The sequence below is a fragment of the Anopheles darlingi genome, chromosome 2, assembly GCF_943734745.1.
Source record: "Anopheles darlingi chromosome 2, idAnoDarlMG_H_01, whole genome shotgun sequence".
In the NCBI taxonomy this organism is placed as follows: domain Eukaryota; kingdom Metazoa; phylum Arthropoda; class Insecta; order Diptera; family Culicidae; genus Anopheles; species Anopheles darlingi.
In genome coordinates this window covers 82,388,653-82,416,152 of record NC_064874.1, presented here as the reverse complement: position 1 = coordinate 82,416,152, position 27,500 = coordinate 82,388,653, and the positions used below count along the sequence as shown (strand labels likewise).

The 27,500-nt window shown below is 47.0% G+C and overlaps 1 protein-coding gene across 1 annotated transcript in view; it reads left to right on the top strand.

Moving 5' to 3' along the window:
• LOC125949820 (chaoptin) overlaps window positions 1-27,500 on the top strand; it is a 58,085-nt gene that overhangs the window by 10,816 nt on the left and 19,769 nt on the right. The window lies entirely within an intron of this gene.

Genomic DNA, 27,500 nt, shown 5'->3' with positions numbered 1-27,500 from the left:
GACACAAAAACAGAACGTTTATCATCGAACCGGTGCACATCCGGACCCGGTGCGAGGCACATCGGGTATTATCCGTACCATTGATCAATATAAATGTCGAATTGTGGTGAACGTGAAGAGCATCAGCATCAGCATTGTGGAGCGGCGATGGCACCACACATCCTGCGTCTACCACTCGTCACCTCAAAACACGCGTTGGGTTTTGTTAGTGTGTGAGTGCGTGGGATGGAGCTCACACGAGCTTAATCCTAACGCGTATGCTTCGATCAGGAACCATCCACACTCCCAGTCGCTCCTGGAAAGGGTATTGGAGGATTGGATTAAAAATGGCTGTTGCGACGAATGCGGTTGTTGTCGCTGTTGAAACACATTTTACGCAATTTTGTAAGAGGCGTGTTTGGGTGGGGGGTTGTGCCATGATTTCAATCCCCCGTGCACCAATGCTGTTGCGTTACACAACGTACGCGTGGGACGGTGGTGCCATACGGCTGATTATGCTGCATACGGAATGCCGGATAAAACGAAGCGAATTCCATATTTACAACAACAGCCCTGAACAAAAAAGGGGGGGAGAAACAGCATCCCCCGTATCACGCAGGGGTTGTTTGTGTGTTCATTTAGTAGATAAACGTAGCTATTGTGGTTTATAATCCGTGCCAAAGCACACACACACACACTCACACAAAGCGTGCGCTTCTTCCACTTTAATGCGTGCGAAAACCGATCATCCCTTCATGAGCATGGTTGCGCCAGCCAGAGGGTGCGAAAAATGTTTAATCCATTTAAGGGTGTCCATGGACACTATGGCTGCTCTGTGATTAGCTAATTATCTTGCCCCTGAGCGATGAGTGCGGTGAAAACAAAAGTGATCAAAGGAGGCGTATTGTATTGGTATTGTACTAGCTACTAGTATCAGGGTGCCCAGGGGGTTGTAATCCTCCCTCAAGGGGTTGCTCTGTGGAGTTTATACAATAAACTTGTTCATCATCAATTTCATAATGAATGATTAAACCATTCCCCGTAAAACTCGGAGTTTCGGATCTCATTCTTCATTTTCTCAGAAGCAAATAAATCAAAGCCACACACAGCGGCATCGGCTTGAAGATGGCGCCCGATACTTACCGAGAACATCCGCCATTAAAGCTCTCGATAACACGCTACTTGCTGCTGCTACTGCTGCTCTGGATAATGCTGGCGCTACCATACGCTGGTATTTGCCGTTTTCCCTCCAAACCCTCCAAGCATTCCAATACAACGGGCGAATGAATTGAATTGTTTGGCCCAACGGTGATGCTAACCGTGCCGGAAAGTTGACGACAGCGGACATGCCGCGAACCCAACTCAACCTCTGGGCCCCCGGTACGAAGCAACCTTTTGTGCAATCCCCTCAAGAGAGCAAGAGAGCCCTCGTCAGGCGTCCAGGCGGAGCACCATCTGGTAAACAGGCAAATTCCCGTCCGTACGAATCCCGTCTCGCCTAATGTGTTGACGTCGGTTGCCCTTTTGTCAATGTCTTTAAAAGCGCTCTCAGGTCTCGGGGAATTGATTACCAGAAACCAAAGACTCACCTCGATCAACCGATCCCGAAACCGACTGGCTGGCAGGCTGGTTGGGATGTCCCTCGAGGGAAGAAAAGCTGCGAATCGATTTTCATTTCCACGTTTCGAGCTGTCTATTAAGTTTTTAGCAGCGGGAAAATTCCTCAAATCACATACCATCGGCCCTCCGCATCCGTTTCGTTCGTCGTGACGGAGCTCGAGACTTGCATCTCTTCATTCAGCTTCTAAGTTCAAGCTGCTTTGGTCGGAATAATCGGTTCACTTAGACGCTCGAAGCCACGATGAGGCCACGGGACCTTTACGCTTCACATCGTCATCTGCTGCTGCTGCTGCTGCTGCTGCTGCTGCTTAAAGGGCAATGCTGCTCCTCTGTTTGCTGTTTTGATGTCCTTTTCTTGGCCCCGAATACCAGCAGCAACGCAGAACGACGGCGACAACGCCTTGCCGGGACGTTTCTTCTAGTGCCCAGTTTTTACTCATTTTCTAAACCGGAATCCCTCGTTCGCCGGGACGGCCAAGGGCTTTTGCGTCCTTCCAGAAAGGCTTCCAGAAGCGAGAAAGGTGGCCCTACTACTCCTGGTGGTTGTGTTGATGCGCTCGGTTGCTGGTGATAACTGCTTTTGTGTCGTGCCATTGTGAAATGGATTCCGTGGCGGCAGTCGACGGGCTCGAGCACGAGGCCTTTCGCGCTTTGTCTACGCTTCTCCATCGCGGCTGGTCGCGCACCCCTTTTTGGCGAGAAACTAGCGAGTCTATTTCTGTTTATTGTTGTTTGCAAAATTCAATCTACAATCAGTGTTGATTGAGTGACATTGAGAATATACCGTTTCGTTTTCAACCGCGACCGAACGAGCGAACGAGCGAGCGAACGAACTCGTTGAGATTGTTTCAGGCAAATCTGGATCATCGTTGTGGGGGAAATGGCAAATTGGTGTGGAGCCGAGAGCCGAGCGAGCAAATCGAAAATGGTGGCCGCTGGAGCGGGAACATTCCATTCGGGGAAACAATCATTCAAAGCATGCTTTTTTTTTAATAAAACATTTTTGTGAAACCTTCAAACAACTTGTTTAACAAACATTTTTACCACGTTCAGAAACCGAAGCGCTATGACGTAACGGACGTGTTATGCTTGAGAGACCAGCCGACGGAACATTGGAACAAGTTACTTCTGATCGAGAAAGAGGAGGGCGTCGGTCCGGTCGGTAAAAGCCACCAAGTGGCAGCAAATTCCGTTCGAAATCACCATTTTTTGTTTCTTCTTCTTTGCACCGTAAACGAGGCGTCGTAAAACAATTTCTCCGGATATTGTGCAAAGGTGATAAGAAGACCCTCCCACCCTCTCTCTCTCCCCCTGCCCCTCCCAGCCAGGTACTGGTGTACTGGGCGTCTCCATTAAGTGGTTTACTGCGCGGTAGACGCCCCGGTAGCCTCGAGCCGGGGCCACTGTTTCGCTGGAAATGGAATGTAAAAATAGCAAACGCCCTCGCGGTGTCTGTAGCAAGTGGCTCAGCAAGTACTAGTAGTGGAGTGGGTCGTACCATCAAGTGGCATAATCAAACGGCCAAGCGAAACCCGGCAAGCAACCAACAACTTCGACAAGCGGTCACCGGGGATCGATTCTTGATTCTCTCTCGATGGCTACTCGATGGCTTCGTCGTTTCTTCAATCTCCAGCATTCCCCTAGTTTCACCGGTGAGCTTCTTGGAGAATGCACATGCTGATTGCGTTTTATGTTATGCTGCTCAAGCTATCGACAAATTGGAACTGACGTTATGCAGAAGTAGTCGAGAAATGGTGGTGATCGTTTGAATGCATAGCATATTAGGTTTTGTAAATGGAGGTAATGCGCTTCCGGGTGCATCTTTTGTTGCGAGTTTGCGTCTTAGGAACCATTCTATTCTTGGAACGAGTCCATAAGATTATAAACATTCTTTGCAATTTGTAAGCTGTTTAAAGGAGGGGTTTGAATCTTTTTTGTGACAGATGCAATGTTGGATGTTTTTCAAAATGTTCGATCTTTCAATCATTTAAAATATTTTTTTATCAATTGCTTTTCCTTAATAAAAACAACTTTTCCCTCACATGATTCACCCTCTAAAACGTCGCCAAAAGTCTAAATGTCGATGTTATGTAATTAAAATTCGAAAATAAAATTCGGTTTCGTCCTTAAAAAAATCGGAAAAATCGTCCTTATTTTCTCCTTCAAAAAGCTGTCAAAACTGAAGTACTTTACTTAAAGCGACAAGTTACTTTGGATAACTCGTTACGCAAAAATAAATATGGTTATGCATGCCTCCGCACGTATATTCAGCAGGGAGCTACGATGTACTCCGCATAAAGCATACTTTCAGCAACGATGCTATTCAATATTTAATATATTTTCTTTGGAATCTGGCTTAGCGCTCCATGATTCGGTAAAGTCCAATCGAATAACCTTTGAACGATTGTAGTGCAATGTTGTATTCGCGAAAAAAAATTGACATTAACAAGTTGTACAAAATGTGTAATGTTTTCGTTCGAACTGTAATGTGGAAGGGGTATAAGTTAAAGGTAGATAGTCACTGCGATTCTCTTTACCCTGGAAAAAATCGTTTAATTCGTCGAAAGACCTTGTTACCCTCCAGGTATACCTATCGTTCTCCTTGCCTGAAATCCAACTTTAACTTCAAATCCAAGATGAAAGGTATCAGATAAGATCAGAAATAGATTCGTAGTATCGTCTCCCTTTTAGGATTCAGTAAGTTATCCTTTCAAAAATTCCGAATTCAACTCCCCAAGATAATACACTCGAAAGCACACACACACACTCACACAGTCGATGTCTTTCTGAAAGATTTGTGACTTACTTGTGGAATCATTTTCCCTGGTGGCATTCGATGAAAATCCCAACGTGTAACGATGAACCCCGTAAAGTTTCAGATTTTCCACGGATGAAGCAAGGCATCCCTTCTTCATGCGTCCCCGAAATGGAACCCCCTCCGTGCGGAACTGTTCCCGCGTCCACCCCTCTGAAACAATTATCTTTGTTCATTTGAGAAAATATTTTTCTTTAATTTCTCGCATCTTCTTTCACGTCCCAAAGGAAAGGTAGTGGAAGGGGCTGTGCACTAAAAGCACTAGCAACAGCAAAAGCGAAAAGTGGTGTTCTCTACCATCATCGTTATCATCGTCGTCGTCATCGTCGTCGAGGACGGTTTTGCCTTTCTTAGCTCAACGGTTAGCAACGGGAATGTATTTGTGCTCGGTGCCACCACCGTTCTTACTATTGCCAACGGTAGAAGCCAGCAGAACACAAACACACACACAAGCGCGCACGTAAACACCAGATATGCCGGATGATGTGTTCGCGGCTTCGCAACCGAAGCAAACACTCACGGGATACGCGGGGCTCGCAAACCGGATGCACCGGATCAAGGGGTGTGTGTGTGTGTGTGTGTGTGTTGGTTGGATGCATAGCGGATGCTGAACCTGCGGGCATGTGCTCGCACATGGTGCGCTCGCCATTGACTGCAGCACTAGCACTTTCGGGCAAAAGGCAACAGCATCGCCGCGGTATTCCGTTGCGGTCCGCGAACTCCGCAGCAAAAGCAACGCACCGCGACCGCAACGTCGAAGACAAATTTAATTGGGTCACTCGCTGCGGGATGAGGGTTGAAGGGTTGATGTGTTTGCTGTACCGTCGGGCCGTCCCGCATCGGTGCTTCATTCTTTAGCGAGCGAAATTCTTATCCGGTGCGTCAGACAGCGCGAAACGTTCAACCTGAAAGTGCGTTAAGCAGAAGACTCTACCGAGAGTTACTAGATCGAGAAATGCGCCCGCCATGCTGCACGATATTTGTCAACCCAAGAGACTAACCGGCAGACAGACAGACAGGCAGGTGTTGGGCGTTAACATATGGTCGCGGCCGCGTGATTATCCTTCCGGCCACGGCCACACGCCAGCAATAGGTTTAATCACGCAAAGTGCCCGAGAGACTCTCGCGAATAGCAAAATGACGCCTCATCAGTGTGGTCTCGCACATCCATAATTTGTGGAAAACCGGTAGGCACCGTGACACGGGACACTTAGGGCCCTCCCCGCAACCCCTCCATCCACGTGCGGGACTTACGAACTAATCGACGGTTGGTTGGTTGGCTTCGTGTAAAAAAAAAAACAAACCTCCAGACCAACACGTCGCGTTTTGGAGCCACGACTGCGATCGTTCGTCGCGGTCGTCGCGCCGCGGAGATTGTGGTGGTGCCCAGGAGCCTAGAGCTTAGAAACGTGACACAGTTTCCCCGGGAGTGCATAAATAACACCCACCCAACGTTCCCGGGGTCGCGCACCAATGGTTCCCGGGAGGCTTGGGCTGAAAATGATGATCGCTATCAACCGGTAGCCGGCTTCCTGCGTCCCGGTTCACACTACTAGTGTGCCAGTGCTGCCGGTCTGCCTACTTTCCGGTTTTTTTTCCGGTTGGCCCCCAGGAGAGCGGAACAAAGGAGAGAGAGAGCGAAACGACATACACCACCTTTTGTCATCGTCGTCGTCAAGCAAAGTGCCGGCCAACTAGACCCCGCGGCAGTGAGCGAGGTGGTAGTGCGATGAGTGTATGTATGCGTTGGTTGTTACATGTTCCCTTCTCGAAAAAAAAAACGAAAAACTCCCAAGTTAAACCACACATGGTCACATGTTGCATGCTAATTTCATGTTGGTATTACACCCGAGTACAACCTCGAGTAAGAGAACCTCGAGTGGTCCGTTTAGTCGGTCACACACACACACACTTTTACTGACAATTCTCGCGTGCGTGCGTGCTGGAAACAAAAAATGGAAAAATTGAAACGTTTTTTTTGCAGGTCCGACCTTCACTCTTGTCCTTGCGTTGAGCTTTATCTGGTGGTACGGAGGATCGGCCGCGAATGTTCTCATTAAATGTAGAAACAAATGAGCTGCCCAGTTAAAGCATCGGTTGTTACTTTGAGGGGTAACATGGAATACTATTAACTGTAATCAAAAGTTCCGACAATATTCGTGCTGCCGTCATGATGCTGGTTTGCTAATTTTTTATTTATTTATGGGTTGTTGGAGCTGCTTTGCCCTTTGAAATTACTGATAACTGGTCTATGTGGCCAACGTGTAAACCTTCGACTCTCGCAGTGGAATATTCCGGATAAATCAAGAACATTTTAAAATTATTGTCTAATTCGATTTTTTAAATTATGACATGCCTGATAGGCCATACCCTCAAATTAATATCAATTACATCTTAAAAGATTTAAATTTACGAAACACACCATATCAAATACACTTTAAAGATCAATATCATCGATTTTAACTACGTGAGACATCACAGGACACTGCTTTCTCGTTCAGCCTCAAATACACATCACATAATTCCGAAAAAGATAATCTTATTGCTACATAGTTCGATCGACTGATCGAAGGAATGATGTCCCTAATTGGAGTGATTATAGACAGCATTACATCTTGTTATAGACTCACTGCTTGTTTCATTGATTTAAATGAAACTTTGAAACCTTGAAAATGTTCCCATAAGTAAAATCCTATTACATCTGGGATTTTCCTTTAAGAAACATTAACATTTCTGCACCATCTTTAAAGGATCCATTAGATTGAATTCCCATATCTGCTCTTTATTATTGACAAACCTTAATTGCAATCGCAATAAGGATAAGACTGTTGCTCCTGACCCTCCGTTCCATAGCTCGGTGACACAACAACGCATCATCGTCTGCGTCCTTTTGTTTGCAGATCGTTTCAGTTGCGCGATAAGCAACAATCCATTCGTGACCATCCTTCAGCGCTGCAAACTAACAAAACCATCAGCCCACCCATCAGCCCTTCTCGTGTTGCCATTTTCCCGGTAAACAACCAACCAGTCGTGTAGAATCCCTACCAACTATCAACTGTAATGGGATGCAAAATGCCAATAGGGAAATGCAAGCAAACATCGCCAACCTGCCGGCCTCCGAGCTCTGCATTCACTAAACGCGCTTGTCGCTATAAACGTCATAAACGGATGTTAAACATTGAGGTGCTTACAGTCACGGAATGCTGGGTGCCGCGTCAAACGGGGCATCGATGAACTTACCGTGCGAACATTAACGCGCACATTTGCACTTCAGCTTTTCAGCCGGCGACACACACACACACACACACACACACACACACACAAATGCAACGCTCCTATGAATGAGCCTCACATTTGATTCATTTCCGTACTTTCTCTAATTAAATGTTACATAAATGAAATTGATCATTTTACCGCGCACTATTCGCAACAGCAATTCTCGCTTCTCGAGCGAGCGAACGCACGGTCACCAACACCGGCCTAGTCCACGGGCGTCCAACGCGACGAGCAAATTAATCATGAGCCAACGTCAGGGGTCCTGGTGCTCGTGTAATGAGTTGCATCGGTCGACCGCTATCCGTCTTGTCCGAGGAGCAAGGGAAGGGAGATTTATCTCGTCCGCCATCGCACCACGGGCACCCGGGCCCCGTCATCTCTCCCGATCTCGCATTTCGAGTGACCAACATTTCCAGTGGCCGTTTCCATTCCGTTAGCCGTTGTAGTTTGTTTATTTGATATCTCATTTACAGTATCATACATCATGCATGCAGCAGCAGCAGCAGCAGCACTGCAAACACCATTTGCAGTCGGTCACCGATATGGAACAGAAACAACAGCCAGCGGACGCAGGACGCGAACCACGAGATACATTTGCACCGGTCCGTCCACCGGGCGGTGCTCTCCATGTGGGTTTGCTTTTGGCATTTCGTGTGACGTTTCGTCATTTTAATCACTTACGGGAATAATGATCAGATGGTACCTTTTGCTACCAATGCAGCAGCACCAGAAGCAGCAGCAGCAGCACCAGAAGATTGGTGCTGAAGGAAGAGAAGCTTCAGCTGATGATGATGATGCATGATGAAGCAGTAGTAGTAGTAGTAGTAGTAGATGTATTTTGGATATGCGTAGTGTATATACAATGATTACATTCGGTTTATGTTGCCTGTAGCCCTTCACATGATATTCCGCGACCTTTTCTAGTCATTTGATAGTTTATGAGTTTGAAGCTTGTTATCTTGGCCTAATTTTCGGGAAAAATTGTAAAAAACCCGACCTGCATTGATATTATTTTCTTTTTACCTATACTAGTTATTAACCCTAACTATGTACATACTTAATATAGATGCTTATGACTAGTTCCTAACTAACTCATTTAATTGCCTCCTATGGCTAATCCTACACTTAAGACTGAAGTTACTACTTAAAGAAGAGATGAATGAAGTAATTTTCGGGATGTCGGCCCTCCGGTGGAGGTCCGTAGTGCTGTGCCAAGGCGGCAGATTGAAGATTCGTTTTAGGCATGTATTTTGGAATACTTGAAGCTTATACTTATGAGTTTTTGCGCAATCGGCCCAGACTGGAGCCGCATATGTTATTATTGGTCGTACTATGGCTTTGTATAGTAGGATTTGATTTTGTGTGCTTAATTTTGATTTCCTATTTATAAAGCTATAGAGCGCTCTGATTGCCTTCGATCCTGCCAGGAGTTTTGCATCGACGTGGTGTTTAAACGTTAAGCGTTTATCGAGGTACACTCCTAAGCATTTGACCTGATTTTTCCAAGGAATTTCATAGCTTTGTATTTTCAGTCCTTTTTTAGGCAGCTTTCTTAAACTTGTACACCTGGAGAAAAATACCGCTTCCGTTTTATTCTCGTTAACTTTTAGCTTCCAGGAAGTGCAGTATGCCATGTATCTTGCTATGCCATTGCTTAGGGCCTTGCTTATCTTCCTAGGATCTTTGCTCGATGAACAGATTGCAAAGTCGTCGGCAAAGGCAAATCTTGAGGCGTTTTTTAAGCGGGGAATATCAGCCGTGAAAATGTTGAAAAGCACAGGTGATAGGGCACTACCCTGTGGCAGGCCTGCGGGTAATGTAAACGGGTCAGACATATTTGAATTTATATGCACTTTACACTCTCTATTTCGAAGGAAAGAGCAAATTAGTTTTATAATGATGGTCGGAAAGTTGAAATTAATTAACTTATATATAAGGCCATTGTGCCATACCGTATCGAATGCTTTTTCCAGATCCAACAAGACGAGTCCAGTTGCTAGTTTTTTGTTGCGCTGAGCTTTGATTTTTTTAATGAGCCTAATCGCTTGGTGAGAGGTTGCTAGGCCTTCTTGGAAGCCGAATTGATACTCCGGGATGATATTTTGGTTTCTGATGTGCCTTTTAATGCGAGCCGCTAAAACTTTCTCGAAAATTTTACCGATATTATTTAGAAGACTGATAGGACGGTAGTTTTTGGGATCACTTGGCGTTGTCTGAGGCTTATGGATTGGAATTACCTTTGCTCTTTTCCATTCCACAGGGAAGTACGCTAGTTTTATGCAGCTATTGAAAATGAATGTTAGATATACGAGAGCTTTTGGAGGAAGTTGTTTAAGGGTACGGGCATTTAACCCGTCCGGACCGGTAGATAGTTTGTTTTTAAGATTTGAAATTAAATTTTTAATGACTACGGGACGAATCAGATCGCCTGGTGTGAAAGATGGGGAGGGGTTTGCAAAAAGGAAATCCTTGACCGTGCGATCTACAGCAGGCCTTAGTGGACTATCTGAGGAGTGAGTGATTTGATTGGCTGCTTGGAAATGAGCTTTTAACGCTTTGCATTTATCTTTACCGGTGGTTAGGGATATACTATCCACTATCAAAGGGGGAATGTTACTATTTCCTCCCCTAATGATTTTGGCGAATCTCCAAAGGCGCCTCTTATCACCTGGACTGTTCATTGACTGTAGATTTTTCGCCCATGCATTATTCCTTAGTTTGCCTATTACGGCTTTGATATTATTGTTTAGCTGTGTTACTAGGATTTTGAGAGTCTTGTTGGATCTGGTTCTTTGCCAAAGCCTACGTACGGAATTTCTATGTTTTATCAACTCCTCGACCTCTTCGGGCAAAATTAGATTGTATTGATCCGTGGGCGAGCTGGGAATGCTGCGATCGTGGGCGCACTTAATAGTGTCGGAGAGTGTCTTGACCATATCATCAATTTGTATTGTACTGATGACGTGCGAAAGGTTTAAACAAGATAGGTCCATGTTGCTATTGACTAAATCCCTGAACAGGTTCCAATCTGCACGTCTATAGTCTGGGATGCATATACTATTTCGACACACCTTTTCTAATTTGACTTTAAAAATCACAGGCAGGTGGTCAGACGAGAATTGGTTAATAGCAAGTAGCTCTGAGAGTTTTTGCGGGATGTTTGTACAAACAAAATCTAGGATTGATGGAGAGCGATTTGTGTCAGATGGAATATATGTAGGGTCCGTGGGATGATTGATTGTAAAGCTTCCTCTTTGTGCTTCATCAAAGAGGGCTATACCCATCCGATTTGCCTTTTGGCATTTCCACATTTTATGACGAGCATTGAAATCGCCACAGTTAATAAACATACTACCGTTACTACAAAGTTTGCGGATGTCCTCTTTGAATCCGATACAGTCTGTGTTAGCCCCGGGATTATAGCAAGCAAAGACTTCAAGACGACCGACGCACGTCTCTATAGATATTCCAATGGCCTCGATGCACTTTAAGTTTCGCGATCTAACTTCCTGGTGCTTTATATGCTTACCTATTACTACAGCTACCCCGCCTTTTATCCTATCTAGCCTATCAAGTCTATAAATATTATATTTTGGATGAGATAATCTCATGCTTGGTTTAAGGAAGGTTTCGCTTATCGTGGCAACATCAATTAGATTTTTAACTAAAAATTGAAAAAATTCCTCTTTCTTATCGAGAATGCCGTTTGCATTCCATGTAAGGCATCTAAGATTTGTTGGTTTATACATTATTAAAGCAGTATTTTGCTGTTACCTTTATCACCAAGGTGATGAGATCTTTCTTAGAGCTGACTGCTCTCATGCCGGCGAAAACATCTTCGATGATCTGCCCTATTTCTTGGTCGTTGAACATATCACACTGCGGAGGAACTCTCCTGTGATCTTTGAATAGACTTGCAAAGTCCGGTTGCATCGGTCTTTGCGTTTGCTCTGGAAACTGGTGTTGGTGTAGTGCAGGGAATCGCTGGCTATTATAGGTGAAGGGCTTTGGCCGTGGTTGTGCTGGAGTCTTTGGTGTGGGTCGAGCCTTGCAGCCGGAATAATTGGCCGTGTGGTGTTCTCCGCAGTTCGCGCATTTTAACTTATTGGGAGAGAGCTTCTTGTCCGGATTTAGTGATGCCTGTGTAAGTGGGCATTCCTGGGATTTGTGAGTGTCAGCGCACTTTACACACACCGATTGCCGGTAGCAATTTGCGCTGCCATGCCCGTATTTTTGGCAGTTACGGCACTGCATTGGATTTTTCTTTGAGTTGTAATATTCAAAGTAAACCCGGTGGTGGTTTACTGCGCGCACATTACGCAGTTCGGCTAGGCTAATTGTACCTGCTGAGAAGTGTAGCAGGTACATTGCCTGCTCCTCGTACTTTTTGTTGCGGATATTCATTGTTTTAATAGCCGCTGGTACGATATTTTTTTCGCGTAGCGCTTCTTCGATATCTTTTGGCTCCATCTCAGGCAGCCCAAATAGGACAATTTTGGTTGTTCGGTCTTCTGGCAGTTGATGAGTGTAGAACGCCACATTGCTTTCTCTGAATTTGCCACGAAGGGCCCTGTAGTCGGCTACGTTGACCACCGATACGATGATGCCTTTTCTTGTGTTATTTGTGGTGTAGTTGACTACCCCCGCTTGCACTATGACTTTGTGTAAAGCGGCGACTGTCGTACCTGTCACCACAAACGGCGGGATGTGCGACGATTTTGCCGTCGCTTCGGCCCGAATGGCCGTTCGGGAATTAAGCACACCGGCCGTTGCAGGTGCGGGGGTGATGACCTCCATCGATTCCTCGTCACTAAGGAGATCGAATGGGTTTTCAGATGTGATGTCTCCACTGGCTTTTGTATCACTTTTCACGAGTCGCTGGTACTCGTCTAACGGGATTGTTACGCCTCGTCCTCTGCGAGGCTTTGGTTTGCTGCGAGCCCCCATACTTGGAGGACGCGCGTTTCGTTTGCTTTCACTTTTGGTAATATTCGTCGCTTGTTAGATCGGGATCCGAACTCGACCTATCTCCACGGAGGCTGGACGACGACTCACCGCATGATGAAGCAGCTCTATGGCGTTGTATTGAGAGAAATAGAACGGACATTTGCAGGCTATCCGGTACACTAATGATGAGTACGATACCTGATTATGAACTGCTTCATCAACTGTCCTCGGCCATATTTTTGATTAATTATAAATATTTTATGGAAAAATGTAATCACCACGCCCGAATGGCGGCAAATGTCAGTTTGCATATCAACAATCGAAATGCTAAGCCAACACACAGAACGCTCTAGCATGAAGTCGTTGAATAAAGAATGAATTTGCAACACGTGCTCTGGTCATGCCAATCAGTCAGAGTCTCAAAGGCAATCCAAGGTACGGTCGGCAAATGTCATAAGCCTCCCAAGAACATGCCGTAATTATGGTGAATATGAAAAATAATTATCAGATACTTTCTATCTCCACGTCTCGCGCGCGCGCTCTCTCCCCCAGAGTGCCTGCGATCGGTGTGCGTGACTACAAAGTCACTTCCACCGCCCCCGGGGGGACTGCCCGGGCACTGGATCGCTATCGCCTGGTCGCAGGCCCGGTCCCCGGCACGAACCAGTCGGTGAGCCTCGCGCGCTCGCAAATAATTCATCAGCTTCGGAGGTTTTGGGCCGGCCGGATTGTCCGGGAAATGTGTAAAGCGCGCGACGTGACGCGCACCGGTGCCACGATTGCAACACTGTGGCTGTGGCATTGCGAGGCCAGTGAGAAGCATATTTGCATGATTGTATAATTGCATCATGGCACGATAATTAAACCTTCGGAGGAAGGAATTGAAATAGACGAGCGAGCTTTAAATCACCGACTTGTTATAATACCGCAACCGCCCCACGACGAGGGCGACGACGACGACGACGACGACGACGACGATGACTCTCTTTTGAATCGGGGTTTTGGATCGCGCATTTCCCGGAATCCGGATACCGGTGCTCGGTGTGGTCGTAACGCTCACACACACATACTGAGCAAGAGGCACTAGCACCACCAACACCGAAACACCGAGCGTCAGTTGCGGTCTGTTGCGTGGCTGTTGCCAGTGAATAAGGCATGCACCTTGGTTGTTGAATATTTCAGCACGTGCAGGACATTTGGTGAGGCGCTCGAGGCCACCCCCCCCCCCCCCCCCTGGTGGTGTGTTGGGGACACCATCACCCAAGGTGCGAGGTTGCGTGGTGTGACACTGTTAACTTGCTGAGTTAGAGAGAGAGAGCGACTGCCACCTTGAGCTCGAAAAATTGTACATTCCACCAGGGACGTTCCGAAGAGAAGGACAGGTAGAAGGGTAGAAGGGTTCGGTTTGGTGTGAAATAGTGCAAAACTATTCATTAAACAAATCGACTGCACAGCGGCACTGTGGTGGTGTGGCCACTCTATTCTCCTCTTATCTGTCGAGCACGTGTTCCGCTTCGATGGAGGCGCCTGGTGCCTCGTGCCTCGTGCGAAACGAAATTCGTGATCGAGTTGATTGATTTATTGTTGTTGCCGAGCATGAATGGTATTATGTGAGCGTTGTAGTATCACCAACACCACCACCGGGCGACCGAGCGACCATCTTGAGTGGAGGGCTTATCGCGACATTCCAGCGCACCACCGTCGGGCCTATCTCTTAATCTCCTTTCTCGGACACTCTCTCGGGGGAAGAGAAACTTTGGCTTTAAGGTAGCGAGAATGAAAGGACGGATATAACGCGTCGTATTCTCGGTACTCTAGGGTCCTCTGAGGATACAAAGCCACCGCTACCGCTGCTACTGCTGTTGCTGACTGATTTTAATCGGTGGCAAGGGGCCCGGAATCTGATCGACAAAATCACTTCCCCCTTCCCAGCGCGCGCGTGCGGCCAAAGTGCTGCTCTATCTTCCCTTCACACGGAACTCGGTGGCGGTACAAAGTTTAATTTGCTGCCATAAATTTTGTGACCCTTTACTTGAGGAAGAGTCGGCAACATTTTTACGTTTACTCAACCCACCCCGCACCGCACCGCACCGCATTTTCCGCCACCCCAAAAGAGGCGGACGTTTCAGTTAGCAAAAGAGAAACTTTTCGGTCGAGGTGACTTACTTAAAAAGAGGGAGTCAATGGTTGGTGGTGGTTGGTGGTGGTGATGGTAACACAGAATACCCTCCAGCTCCAGATCATCATTGCTCCTTCCAACCCAGGAGGAACGCATCACGGGAATAGCTTTTTGGATGGCACGCGTTTCCTCATTCCCTCTCTCTGGCTCTTCTTCGTTTTCTCTCCTCCTGTCTCTGTCTGTGCGTGCGTGTTCCGCAGTGTTTCTCTTCTTCTGTTCTTGAAGGTTCACTTCGCTCCTAGAACGATGCCAATTGCCGGTGCCGGCGACGGCGCCGGTACGCCGTTTGATGAAGTAAATTGGAATGGAAGCAGCAGCTGCTTTATGGCTAGGGCCGCTAGTGGACTGACGCTTGTTCCGGGGCCCCATATCCCTTTACGGTGCGTTCAAATGCGGTGCGAGCTAGCTTTAAATACCCATAATCTCGCCTTTTACGATGATGACCAGGACGGACCGACGATGGTGGTGTTTGCTGAGAACGAATGAGTTACGGCAATGTGACAAGCAACAGATTTTGTAGCAGAAGAGAAGGACTTTGCGTCGGTATAAAACGAATCGAAACGCGTTTGCCTTTTGCGAAGATTTAATGGAGCTAAAGCAAGCGCTTCAAACTATGCGTTCGTTTTGTTTATTGGAATTATTTTGGCATTTTACTGTTTGCCAGATTGTTACATAACGGGTTAAACCAATGTTATTTATGAGCTTCATTGTACCTTTGTAACAATATGTTTTTATTTACGATGCTAGTTGAAGAATTTTAAATTCTTTCACTGAGAAGAATATTTAGAAAAAGTCTACCATTCATTATAATTCAATCTTACTAACCGTATTCTTTAATGATAACCTACATATTCTAATCTACGAAACCTATCCTATTGATTAACGTTTTTTGTCCTCTCCTTTGGTTTTATATGTTGCATGTTAGTTCAAATATAGTGATCTTTGAGCTCTCTGTTTTATTTTGCGCTGCTGTCCAACCTTTTGCTTACTTTCGACATGCGGTTCTTTAATTTAGTATATTTCGGATAGTTTGTGGGTTATTAAATATTTTATTATTATATTACATTAAATATTATATTAAACAGAATAATATTTATGTAATTAAAGCAATACGCTCATAGAATGATTCCAGAAATATGGTTCCTGTGCACCATTTTCCATACACCACATAGCGGCCACAAATCATGGAAAAAAACATACCCTAACCAGCGCTCCCGTTGGCCTCGGCCTGCTGCTTGGCGCTGGTGAGCAAAGGTTAATTTTAATTATTAAATTAACATCCACGCCCGTAATTAGCACTCGGCACTGGATCGATTGGACCTCCCCCGTCCGCTCCCCCCACGCGCAGAGCATGAATGCTCACGGTAACTTCGCTAACAAAGCAAGGTCACCGACGACCATGGTGATACGACCATGGCGCGCGCGATCGCAACCAACGGTCTTTTGGGTGAGCAAAAAGCAAAGCTTCCCGTATCGTTTCCACTCGCCCATGGTCAATGGTTTCTAACCGAACTCGCATTTGCCTTTCGCACGCATTTGGTGCTCCTTTTTTCTGTGTTTTTTTTTGTCGCGCAGTGTATGTGTGTGTGTGTTTCGTGGTGTGCAAAGAATATGCTTATTTTGCATACACTTTTGTTTCTTAATTCTACATGTTTTGCCCCCAGCGGTGGCGGGGAGGGGGCTACGAATCGTCCAGGGAGCTAGAGCGTCATCGTCATCGTACTCGTTGGATAAACAGTGTGGAAAGGGCGCGGGTGTAGTGGCGTGCTGTGGCCAAATAAAAGCCCCCAAAGAGAACGGAACTTGTGCTTCACTCGTTCTTTTTGGGACCATCCATAGACCGTGGTCATGACTGGTGAACCGTTGGCGCGTCGCTAACGGCGGAAAGTTATAGATTTCCTTCGCTTCGCCAAGCGGCACACACGCACCCCGTTGTGGGTAATCAAATTGTTTGTTCGAAGTAAGATTCCCCAACCATTAACATTAACCGGAGGGTAGGGGTGCATTTCGGTTTCCGGATCCGCTGGTGGTCGGGCCTAATCGTGTAGGAAGGCGCGATGGAACCACTTTGTTTCTTTGTTTTGGTGGATAGCGAATCGTTCCATTTTGTGGTTTTCTATCATCTTTTTTTTAATGAAACGCACAACTTGTCTCTATTTCCTGCTGAGATTAAAAGGGGAAACTTATGCTTTAATTAGCCATTTACAGAGAGAGCGAGCAGCAAATGAAGTTATTGTCAATTAAATAATGGCGAACCGATTGCGTGATGATATCATACCCCTAAGGATTCGTGCTCGAGAAAGCTGCATCAAGTGTGATGAGGTTAACTTCATTTGGGAAGGGGCGGGAGGGCGGTCGGTTTGTTTATCACTTCATCAACCTCGGTTATCGCTTAAGCAACGCAAAGCAAAGCAACCAGCAACAGCACCAGCGCGGTCACCACCACGGCCAGTACTTAATCAAACAATTTGTCACCGATCATCTCGACTGAATTGCGTCATAACATGGCACCTTGCATGGTTGGCGCCTTCGAAGCACACACACATACACACACACACACACACAAACATGGCCACTCGAAGTGAAGGCGCGAAATCAACAAGCGACCTTCCTTTCTCTCGTTCTCTTTCTCTCACCTCAATGTGGTCGGCGAACGCAAACACATAACCTCACCGGATTGCCGAACGGTTTTCCCGTGGTTGCCGGGGTGACAACTGGTGAGAGGAGGAGGAGGAGGAGGAGGCGCACACATAAACCTCCAAGTCCAAGGTCCAAGGTCCTTCGTCTGATGCCCGGGGGCATAGGTGGAACCGCATCGTCGCAATCAGACGATACAATACAGCTGGATGCTGCGGAACGCAAAAAATAGTTCCACATGATCCATGCGTGTGTGTGTGCGTGGGTCTAATCAGGCTCAGCGAAGCACAAACGAGAAGCGAGACGCACGATAAAAAGGTGCCCAAGCTAATACCGACCAAAAGAGAACGCGGCGAATGTAAGGAGCTGCGAGAAGTGCGAGAAGATTGTGCAGAATAATCGTTAAGTATATACAAACACCGATACACGGACACACACTCACACGGGCGCACTATACCACTTGCTTGCTGTGGAGAAGTTTGCGCTCGGACTAATCAGATTAGAGAATTGTTTACTTATTTATTTAGTTGTGCGACGGTAAACTTCTCGCAGCCACGGTTGTGCGTATCCACTGCTACGGCAACGACTAAGACCAAGGGGGTCCTAGAGGACCTACACCTACCCTGGCAGGAGGTAGGGTTGTTTGTGTGTTTTTCCTGCTGTTGCTGCGAATGGAGCGAAGTCTTCGAAGCGAGGCGGCTAAGCGTTTACTGGGGAATAAAAATACCTCCGCCTCCCCTCCTCTGTGCGAAGCGGCCACAGCATCGCAGGCATCGGCCACGGAAAGCAGGAAAAACAAACTAAAGATGAGTGGCAAAGTTCCGAATGGTTCGCGTTCGCGTATCGCTTGTGATGCCACGCGACGCCGCATGAGTCACGGCCATTTATTTAGCAATCTTTAGCAAGCCGTGCGACGGCGGCTGTTGAGGAAATGATTGCTGTTGAACGACGACGATGACGATGACGGCAGCGACGGTAGCTGGAAGGTCTAGGAAGGGCGAAGATAAGAGCGAAAGATTAGGGCGCTGGCTAGAGCTGAATTGAATTAGGAGATTCGGAAATTAATTGCTAATGGATTTCCGATTGTGTGTGGCTCGAGGAAGGAAGAGACGGACCACCGGTCTCCGGCTTCGGCAGAGGTCAAAGTCTTCTTTTGCGGTGCCAAAGCCAAAACATGATGGCTAAAAGTTTGCTTAGTTGTTGGTCACTTTGATTGTTGGGGTGTGTGTGTGTGTGTGCGTTGAGGGATGCACAACCATCAATCTCATCAATCTTTCGCCATGTTATAGTCAATAATTGTGGACGTTGACCACAAATCATTCCACGAAGCAGCAGAAGATTCATTAATTGAATGATGTTTCGTCGAAACTTGATTGCTTCTCATAATATAGAAGAGCAGCAATGCGTCGATAACATCAATTCCAGTGAATGAAGTATTGAATTGTGGCACGCAGAGATAGCCTTAAAAACAAATCCCTATAATCTAGAAGATAAGACAAAATAGAGGCTGCACACGGTACAATCAGGTTGAGAATGGACGTCAGTAACGAAGATGTACCAATACAATTCAAGGCATTAGCAGAAAATGTAAAAATCCCAACCCAAGGGAGTTGAGTTCCTTTTCTTTTCCTCAATTGAAACAAACTCTCTAAACAATTCTCTTGAGAAAAGGAATACCAGAGCACTAGTATCCGGCGTTAACATGGCCAGGTCCAAGCCACCATTCTGCTGTCGATAGAAAGGAAGCAACACGAGTGTACATGGAAGCTGCATAGAGAAGCTAACAATCGTCTTACATGCCATGCCATCAGACTGTCACCGCTTTCAAAGTTACGACAGGATTAAGGACTGCCGTTGACAACCGAGCGTCGCATCAGGATGAGCAAGGTGGCACAAGATGGCTGCATAGCGCAACATTGTTGCAAGCTGTTTACAATCCTCCGTTCGTAGTATCGAAGCGAGATGCTTGTGTTACGGTTCGTTTGAGTCTCACTTACATAGGATCAACCAGCATCCATGTTAAGAAAAGACATTTATACGTTCCGTTTCTTCTCGAGACGACATTTAATGACGAGCATAGCTCCGATAGCTGTTTTTAAACTAGTCAGAAGAGACTTCACTCTTCATTATGGCTTTGTTCAACGGTAAACTAAAGTTTCGAAACCATTTAATAGTTAAGAATGCCAAATGAAACCAACACATTTGAGATCAAACATCAAACACTTTGGCATAAGCAGCGGATCGAGTGAAGGATCAAACACAACAATCTTCTACTCTTGATCTGGAACGCCTTTTCCTTCCTAATGCAACAAATATGTTGCCGACTCATGTTGCTCTGCTTGAACATCGGTGAACCAGGTCATTAAATAGCGCAAAAGACGGAAGATGGCACCTTCGAGAGCGACCTTCATTTGAACGCAACGCACAACGGTCGGCATTAGCAGAACACGACAACACGACGGTGTCACTTCCACCGCGTAACGAGCCCACCGTTCTCGGTGTTCCGGTTGGTTTCGCATTCTTTTAAACTCCTTGGGGACAAACCACTTCACCTCACCTGCACATAAAATGTGAAACTCTATATGCTCCGTCGACTTTGCCGGCACTCATTTGGTATTTTTCAAAAAAGGTCACCGCGGTCTTTGTCCCTAAGATGCTGGAAGTCGCGCGCACGAGACGCACGCCTACGTAGGGGAATGTACGAGCTCCAAGGGAGTAACGAGGGAAGGCGCTCGGTTGTTGTTGTTGGCCTCATCGCACTTTGCCAAGAAACAAACGACAAATGTGTAAACACACGCCCCGGGGCCGGGTGTGGGGGTCTCCCGGGGGCCGAGGGCCGAGGGCCGTAAAACCAAAAACTAACGGATGGCAAAAGCTAATTTTTGGGGCCACCGGGCCACGGGCTGTCATTATCCAGCGGCGATAGTGCCAACGCCAGGCGGCCAGGCAAGCTTTGGCACCCGCAAAACTCGAAACCCCCCCAAAAACAACGACCTCGAACAACTCTTTCTCACTAGGCAAGAGGAAGAGGAGGATCAGGAGGTGAAGCAGGAGGTGAAGGCAGTCCGCTCTAAGTGCGTCTGTGTGTCGCACGGCCGGAAAAGGTGCTGGAGAAAAGGATATTTTCGTGTTAACATGATGTTACAGCAAATAATGTATATGCTCGCTTGCTGGCTATAGGTTGTTGTCGCCAGTAGTGAGTGTGTGTGTGTGTGCTGCAGGGGGGGTAGCGGTTGGAAGCGGAGACACTCTACACTCCAACTCTAATTGGGTGAACCCGGTTTGTGACGGTTCAACTACTGCTCCGGAACTGTCGTGTGGCCGGATGTGGTAAACGTGCGCGTGTACGGGACGGACTTATGTACTTGTAGCGGCTGCTGCCAGCCTTTTGTAGCAACCAACAACTCGTCGACGACTCGTTGCGTTGCGCTAGTAGGCGATGGATGGTAACCGGATGGAATGAAGCCGGGAATGGTTTCTGATTTTCTGCTACAAACTGCCACTCCAGCGAACCCTAACGATATGTTTAATTATTCCTGTCGGACAGATGATGTTGTACTGCTGGTACGACGCTCCACCGCGATTATCGTTCCGCTGCGCTGCACCGTTGATTTAGAGTTGTTGTGATTTGTTGGCCAACGTATCATCAGAGTTTCACGCGGGCATCTCATTTAATCATTGCGTGCGAGCTTTACGGGATGTTGTTTGAACCTTTTTTTAAAAAAAAGTCGTCAGCACTCGGAGTCAAGTTCTCTGTTAGAGTAGGCTGTCATTATTGATGGCTTAGCGCTTACTGTCGTTTGAACGCTTTGCCATGCTTATTGGAACCTTCAGCTGCACTTTCCCTCATTAACTGTAACTTGACGAAATACCAAATTATACTTCAAGCTAATATTTCGACATACGTTGGAAGGAAACAGGTAGTCCGCTAGGAAGAAAAAATTGTTTTCCCGAACAAAGTGTTCTTGCCCATCAAAAAAGAACAATAGTCAACTGAAGGAGGGATTTCAAAATAAATTTGCATAATTTTTAATCGATTACTTCCTACATGATGTTTTGTTGATGCAGTTTGAAAATTATAGTGTGGTCGTATAAGAACCTTATAGTCGACGAACAATTCACCAAATCTGGAACGTATTATGGACCAGACGGATTTTGACAGCTACTTCAAGGGAATCTTCCAACCGCAACTTGGATCCGAAAGAGAAAAAATATCTTTCATTTTAGTCGAGCTTAATAACTGAAAATTGAATGTACAATTATTTCATATTCTTTGCATTCGTAGTCGAACGCAATTGGAATGAAATTCCGTTTTGACAGCTGTGAACGGTAAAGTTGCATTCGTGTATCGTGGCATCTTAAGAAACCATTTCGAACCCGCGTTTTGCATAAATCATTACTTAGAAATCTCATGGTTTCAATATCGCTCTTCCATTGAACTGAAACCATTGCTTCGCCTTTCAAGCCCCGGTACGAGCAAATGATCCGCTCACTTTAACCACGACAACGATATGCAAACAAGATCCATTTGCTCTCCCGCAGCATCTCTGCCCTTTCCATGTCCAACATGAATAATCATGCGGTGCGAGCAGCAGACACCATCGACAGACAGACAGAGTCGGTGCAAAGTGCAAACCCATCATAAATCCAGACCTTTCACACTGCTATCTACCAACCGATGAACCCTACGAGTCCATCGTTCCGATCGGGTGGTTCCGCTGCACCGGAACAAATCTGGGTTCTGGAAGACAAACCAGTACCAGCAATTAATCGAAGCCGAAGCGTACAGCTTTAAAACCAAGCGTCTCGAGATCGCTGGCAGACAAATCGGACCATCCAACCAAAGTCAATAATGGCCACGGTCCCCGTTCCAGTAGATCTCACGCTGGCACTCTCTCTCTCTCTTTCGCTATCGGTCGTGACTTTTGCGATGAATTTAATTATTCATCATTTTTATTGCACTTTGCGCCAACTAACTTTAATGCTCAAAAAACAAGAACGTGCTGCTCGTGATCGTGATCGCTTCGGGCGGTTTTTTTTTCTTGAGATCATTGCCTCTTCTCGTGGGATGTGGGTTGTTCTGTGTGGAGGTTCGACTAGGATGCTTGGAATCCTTGGACCGCGAACTCGCCCCCTCCGGTGACGGATGCAGTTGTTGCACGGTCCACCGATAAGGAATCCGCTGCTTTTCGTTGCTTCCTCTTCTTCTTTTTCTTCTCACGAAAAAGCTCAACCATCTTGGCGAACAACAAAGTAGCTCGGTCGGTTACGCGGATTCGTAAGGGAAGATATTTTTCGTTCGTTCCTCAAACCCCTGAAACTTCTCCCTATCTCTCTCTCTCTCTCTCTCCTCGAAGGGATGCTCCCTCCGGGATCACGATGGGGATGAAAGTTTATGAAAGGGAATTTAAACAAGGATTTTTCCCCTCCGTGCTGGGCACAATCTGGCCCTGGACCACGAGCTCGCACCGCACGGTCGCTCCGTGGTTAGTTACTTTTCCCAAAGAGATTCCCGCTAACATCTTGCGCCGAACCAGGGGGGTTAACCGCAAACAGCTCATGGCGTCACCACGGCCACCGGCGGCGCTCCACGGCCAACCCGTCCCTGTCCTTATCGCTGCTTATCGCGAGTCTCTTCTGCCGAGACCACCACCTCATCCCCCCCGTAAGAATTCACCTTTTTGGAACCGGAACGGTAACGACGGCGTTCGCTCCGCGTTTTTTCTCTCTCTCTCTCTTTTTGTTTCTTTTTTGCTTCTGCGAAACTTTCGCTCTCTTCCTCGGTCTCCTGTCCAGGAGTCCCTGTGGCATTGCAGCTGTAGCAGCAGCAGTAGCAGTAGCAGGAGTACCAACCACCCAACCGCGCCATTCGCCTTGCGGGCTTCCTAAGGGGATTTTTTTGAAAGAATTTTGAGTGAAAAGCGAGCGAAGGAAACAAAGTTTAATTGAAGATAAAGTAACTTCCTTCCCGCCAGGCCTCGCCGGTCCAGTCTAAGGTCGGTCGAGCTGCTGCTGGGATGTTGTGCCGTCCTTTTCGGTGGCCACCTGCCCGTTATCCCTGGACCGGGATACACACCGCCGCTGGGTCCTGGGTTCCCCTGCACCCGGAGTTTGATCTAAGTGAACCTCTGCTGAATACATTAATTCATTACGAAGTTTCAGCCAAGGATTTAGCGAAAATGGCGCGTAGGGTCTCGATCTTTTCGTTTTTTTTTTGTTACCGGAGAGCAGCCAACCTCCCGCACAAAAAGGACTCCCGCGTAATGGTGTTTTGTGATTTCAACCGTCAGCCTCCCGAGCAGCGCAACTTGTAAAACCGGCTGCTACATGTCGTTACCGGCAGCAGCAGTAGCAGTAGCAGCACCTCGTGTACAGTAGTTTTCGCTCACCGAAAGGACTGCTCGGCGTGCTCTAGTATGAGGTGCTTTTGGAGGGATGGTTGGTTGCTTAATCCTGGACCATTCGTTGGGTAACAAATTTCTGCTTCCTCCTTAATGACGTTGATCATCATCTTCATTTTCTAGCAAATGCGCGGTCGAAAGCTCTCAGAAATGTTTGTAACAAATTAGCTTATCGAGTTTCAGCATTGCAGCAGCATCATAAATCTTGTTCGCCACGCGATATTCAATCATAATACTGTCAACCATTTAGGGTAACTACCCTCACCACCACCACCACCACCACCACCACCACCACCCCAAACATCCATCCATTCCAAGCTGCCACTTATATTGAAATGGAGAAGAGTCACTTGAGACGCTACCGACAATCTCTCGCCATCGACGGTGACGGTTCTCGTCGATTCGCCTTCTGGGGAGAGAGAGAGAGAGAGGAGGCGAGAGAACACCCCTTACCCCCTCCCCCCCCCCTCGACCGCCTGAGGTAGGCGAGCAGATTTTATGGTGCGGTTGAGTGAGTGTGGCGAAGGTGATGAAATCGGATTAAAATCTCGAGACCCTCGAGTGGAGCAGCTGCTGCTCCTTCGGGTTTGCTGGCTGGCTGGCTCGTCCAAAAACCCAGCAGCAGCAGCCAGAAACCACTTTCGAGCAACGACACCGGGGGACTCACCATAATGTAGAGGTTTCACTCATCCACCCCGCCAGTCAGCCAGCATTTCGTTGCTCTCGGAGTCAAGCTCTCCCGAAGCTGCTCGGACGAATCGTATTCTGTTTGTGTGTCCTGTCAGCTTGAGATAAAAGAGATGAATAGCAGTAGCGGCAGCGGCAGCAGCAGCCTCGGTTTTGGCCTCGGTCGATCGTTGCTGCTGCTAGCAAGCAGCGACTTGTTCATCGCGAGGAATTTCGTTTTGCATGTCAGCGCACAAGCGGTGGGTGTAGAGCTTGCAGCAGCAGCAGCTGGAAGGTGGTTTATGTTGCCGAGAAGTAGCTCTGGCCGGGCCGGGCCGAGCCGGGCGTGGATTGGACACTCGGAAATGTGTGCGCGGCAACGAGCCGACGGTCGACGGAAAGAAGTATAATCAGAAGCCAACAGATGCTGCTGCTGCTTCTGTTATCCGGTTTTGAGAGGGGGGAGTAGCGGCTTCGTTCGGTCTCGACGTTTGCCACATTGATTGTCGCATTTTCGTTCCGTTTCCGGGCACGGCCACCGGTTTCGATGTGAAATCTCCCGGGAACGAGCAGCATAAGGTGATGAGTGTGAGGAGAAAGGGATGCATTTCGAGCTGGTAGCTGGTCGAGAAGCTCATAATAGGTCTCTTAAAATTATCTTTTTTAAAGAATTCTGCCACTAGTCCAGTGAGAAGTGGCGTTGCAAAGTCTCTTCTCTTTTCCAAGTCTACGTAAGGACTTTATGCTATTTTCCATCTTGTGATATGCATCAGTTCATATTCAAGACTACTTCTGCTAGGGACTTTGACGAATTTCAGAGACTTTCGAGATGTACTGATGAGGTACACTCAGCTGAAATTGAAAAGCTACAAAAGAAGGATCATATTTGAACGGGAATCTACGATGGCGGTCATTGTTGTAGATGATGATATCAAAAGCTTACTGCCAACCGAACTGCCGAAAAGTGGGGTATCTTTTTCCGAGTCAAGAACATTTCAGAAGCTCATAGAATGCTTTGAACTTTGAACAATCATCAAATTGAACCAACCTTTTTGTTAGGATTGATAGTAGCTCTATCAAGCAGAACTTGTTTGACAATTAAATTGTTTCTGATTGGGAAATTCACTTGAATAAAGGTAGTAATCTTGATTAATTTTGTTTAAACACGAACTAAAGACTTCTTTTGCAACAAAGGAATAAAAGTGTGGAGCTATTCTATGTTGATAAACAATGATGAGGGAGTTTTTATCAATTAAAGATCTTCAACTTTTATTCTAAGCTACCTATTTTTGTGATACAATCGTCTCTCTCAAACCTTTCTATGAGCTTAAAACAGAACGGTCTTTGCGATCCTCTTCAAACCATCCTTCAGGATATGCTTGAAATGAAATGTTTAGCAGAAACCATTCTCGTCGCTCCACTAAACGACAGCCTTGCTTGACGCAACAGTCTGCTGGCAGGTTGTTGCAAATCAGTTCCAAAACTGTTATACTGCAATCCAACAAAGATAAATCAAACACCAGGGACCCGTAGCTCGTACGGCTCTAACCGTAACGCAGTTCCTATGCAAATCAATCAAACCACCGTAAGGCTTTAGGGCAACGCCTTTTGGACCAACCAGTGCCAATGGGCAAAAAATAGGCCCCGGGGCTGCTTGGCCGTGGACAGGCTCAGGCAATTGCCTTTTTCCTAGCCGACAACCGGCACCAACCACCACTACCACCACCATCACCACTGCTGGCATCATGCAACCAGACTCTGTCACAGATGAAAGATTGTCGGAGGCGAAATGTTCATCAACGACCGGGAGCGTTGTCCTTCCGGGAAACCGACAGACCATTAGAGCATCTTCGACACACACACACATCCACAGAGAGAGAGAGAGAGAGACGCACAGACACACCAACAAACAAAGCCGGAGGGTCCGGAGTGACGCCTGAAGATGAAAACCGTCCGTAGAGATGAAGTGAAAATTAAATTTTCGCTTCGGAAGGCGGCAGCCCGTTTTTCCCTGGTTCTGGCGGTCGTTGGCTGGCTTTCTTCTCGAGTTTCAAGGAAGCAGCACCCGTCCTTTCCATCGGCCTCTCTCTCTCTCTCTCTCTCTCTCTGCTTAAGCACTCATCGATATCCCGCTGCTGGCGATGAGGAGGAAGAACTTCATCCCAAAGACCTTCGGATCGATCTTTCTGAAAGGATTATGAAAAATTAAATCTTCTCCAAATGAAGCGACCGTCAAGAGCTCCGGAAAAACGGGCGGCAGCCGGTGGCCATAAGGTTCCACAAAAGGTGATAATGGGAAAATCGCTCCTACCTGATGCTCCCTCCCCCTGAATGGCCGTTTCCGGTCTCCGGTATCCTTTGCCTTTGAAGAATGTGTTCTCAAATGCGCTTTAAGGAAGGACCGAAGGCTCGTACACTGTCCCGGAGACTCGGAGATAGCTGATAGCACAGGATAGGACAGCACAACAACAACAACAATAGCCTCTTTTGGACCGCCGATCCGGACCGATAACGATGAGCAGACCGAGCTTTCAGGAGGAGAACTATAATAAGCCGTGCCGAGGGTCGTTCATTGCAGCATTCCGGCTTCGTAGCAGCCACCCGCCAGGATTAGCCACCCATTATTAGTGTTCCGAGCGAGGATATCACTCTCGACGATTCGCTCTCGACGGATATTGCGGCCAGAATGTCAACACCGTCGCTTCCCCGCTTCTCATTTCTCTCTAAAGCTAAGCTTTTCACGGTTAAAAATGCCTTCCACGACACGTGTCCTCTCGTCTCAGCTAGTGTATATGTGTGAGTGTGTGTGTGTGTGTTCGTGTGCTTCGGTACCATTCCTGGTACCGGCGTTCTGAAGTAATGGCGCATTTCTCGCAACACAATTTGTCTTCATTCCCGGGACCAACGGTTTTGAACGGTTTCGTCGGCGACATGTTTAATGTTCAAATGCTAGCCAAAAACCATCATTAGTGAAAGGATC